Raw genomic sequence first — 2500 nt, forward strand, 5'->3', positions numbered from 1 at the left:
TCCGCGGTGATACTGACACGTTTGCGGAGCATATCGTCGGTGAGCCGGTCGTTAAAAGCCGGTTCAATATCAAAATCCTATCGCGGTGCTCTTCAGTGAGTGTCGAGGTGGGCCGACAATTTTACTTTGAACAAATTAGAGTGCTCAAAGCGGGCTCAAAATGCCGCTTGAATATTTCGTGCATGGAATAATAGAATATGATCTCGGTTCTATTTTGTTGGTTTTCAGAACTCCGAGGTAATGATTAATAGGGATAACTGGGGGCATTCGTATTGCGACGTTAGAGGTGAAATTCTTGGATCGTCGCAAGACGAACATCAGCGAAAGCATTTGCCAAAGGTGTTTTCATCAATCAAGAACGAAAGTTAGAGGTTCGAAGGCGATTAGATACCGCCCTAGTTCTAACCGTAAATATGTCATCTAGCGATCCGCCGACGTTACTACAATGGCTCGGCGGGCAGCTTCCGGGAAACCAAAGATTTTGGACTCCGGGGGGAGTATGGTTGCAAAGCTGAAACTTAAAGGAATTGACGGAAGGGCACCACCAGGAGTGGAGCCTGCGGCTTAATTTGACTCAACACGGGAAATCTCACCAGGCCCGGACACCGGAAGGATTGACAGATTAATAGCTCTTTCTTGATTCGGTGGGTGGTGGTGCATGGCCGTTCTTAGTTGGTGGAGCGATTTGTCTGGTTAATTCCGGTAACGAACGAGACTCTAGCCTGCTAAATAGGCGTCGTCATTTAGGTGTGCGCGGCTCTCGGGTCGCGCAACTCACTGGCGGCGTATTAAAATTCTTCTTAGAGGGACCGGCGGCTTTGAGCCGCACGAGATTGAGCAATAACAGGTCTGTGATGCCCTTAGATGTCCTGGGCCGCACGCGCGCTACACTGAAGGAATCAACATGTTCTCCCTGGCCTAGAGGCCCGGGCAACCCGTTGAAACTCCTTCGTGCTGGGGATTGGGGTTTGCAATTATCCCCCATAAACGAGGAATTCCTAGTAAGCGCGAGTCATAAGCTCGCGTTGATTACGTCCCTGCCCTTTGTACACACCGCCCGTCGCTACTACCGATTGAATGATTTAGTGAGGTCTTCGGACCGACACGCGGTGGCTTCACGGCCGTCGGCGTTGCTGGGAAGTTGACCAAACTTGATCATTTAGAGGAAGTAAAAGTCGTAACAAGGTTTCCGTAGGGGAACCTGCGGAAGGATCATTAACGTAACGCACTGCGCACTCTCGCACTACTCGCATACGCGCATCGTGTGTGTGTGTGTGTTTGTGTATAGTACGAACGAGTGTCGTGGGACGCGTGAATGTGACTGCATCCGTTAAAAAAAAAAAAAAAAAAAAACGAATACCTCTAACATGTCAGTGTATGACGTGTTAGAGTGATTCGCGAAAGCGCGCGGTACAAACGTTACATAAAAGAAACACTTTGAATAATAATATTATATGTAATAAACTATTACCCTGAACGGTGGATCACTTGGCTCGCGGGTCGATGAAGAACGCAGTTAACTGCGCGTCATAGTGTGAACTGCAGGACACATTTGAACATCGACATTTCGAACGCACATTGCGGTCCGTGGAGAAATATCCAGGACCACTCCTGTCTGAGGGCCGGCTGTATAAAAACAACAATCCACACTGTTCACACACGTGTCTTCACGCGTGTTAGCATGTGACGGTTTAGCGAGCGCATTGTGTGCACGCTATCCGTTTGAAAATTTTACCTGTATTGTGTTCTACGTGTGCGCGACTCGGTGTGAAACCGTTGTGGACGCTTCTCGCGCGACGCTCGTATGATTTGTCTCGTGTAGAATGTGTCGTGAACTGTTTCGCATATAGGCCGAGCCGCATTCAAAGCGCTCGTAGTGCGTGTTATTGTGTAATATATAAATGAAAGTGAAGCGTAGGCGGACTCGACGTCCGTGTAGCGTCGTAGTAGCGCTGACGGATATCGCGTCTGCCTCCCACTTTTTATCGTTGGCCTCAGATCAGGGAGGATCACCCGCCGAATTTAAGCATATTAGTAAGCGGAGGAAAAGAAACTAACCAGGATTCCCTTAGTAGCGGCGAGCGAACAGGGAATAGCCCAGCACTGAATCCCGCGGTCGTAACGGTCGCGGGAGATGTGGTGTTTGGGAGGTTCCGCTTTCTCGTAGGTTTCGCACCTGTCCAAGTTCGTCTTGAACGGGGCCGTTTTCCCGTAGAGGGTGCCAGGCCCGTAGCGACGGAGCGAATCTGCGAGAGGGACACTCCTCAGAGTCGGGTTGCTTGAGAGTGCAGCCCTAAGTGGGTGGTAAACTCCATCTAAGGCTAAATATTACCGCGAGACCGATAGCGAACAAGTACCGTGAGGGAAAGTTGAAAAGAACTTTGAAGAGAGAGTTCAAGAGTACGTGAAACCGTTCAGGGGTAAACCTGCGAAACTCGAATGAACGAACGGAGAGATTCATCGTCATTCCGCGGCGTACCCGTTCGCGCCTTGATGTTTG

At 49.8% G+C, this 2500-nt stretch overlaps 3 non-coding genes across 3 annotated transcripts in view; all 3 read left to right on the top strand.

Annotated features, from left to right (window-relative positions):
* The window catches only part of LOC123697795, a 1905-nt gene extending 687 nt beyond the window's left edge, over window positions 1-1218 (top strand). Inside the window, exon 1 of the ribosomal RNA XR_006752281.1 lies at window positions 1-1218. This exon is cut by the window's left edge and continues 687 nt beyond it. This is a non-coding gene — a ribosomal RNA (small subunit ribosomal RNA).
* A 250-nt stretch (window positions 1219-1468) lies between these two features.
* Window positions 1469-1625, top strand: LOC123698146. The gene has a single exon (XR_006752366.1). It is a non-coding gene; the product is annotated as a 5.8S ribosomal RNA (ribosomal RNA).
* Window positions 1626-1989: 364 nt separating this feature from the next.
* The window catches only part of LOC123697922, a 4014-nt gene continuing 3503 nt past the window's right edge, over window positions 1990-2500 (top strand). The window contains exon 1 of the ribosomal RNA XR_006752312.1: window positions 1990-2500. This exon is cut by the window's right edge and continues 3503 nt beyond it. This is a non-coding gene — a ribosomal RNA (large subunit ribosomal RNA).

Source organism: Colias croceus, chromosome 1 (genome assembly GCF_905220415.1).
Source record: "Colias croceus chromosome 1, ilColCroc2.1".
NCBI classification, from domain to species: domain Eukaryota; kingdom Metazoa; phylum Arthropoda; class Insecta; order Lepidoptera; family Pieridae; genus Colias; species Colias croceus.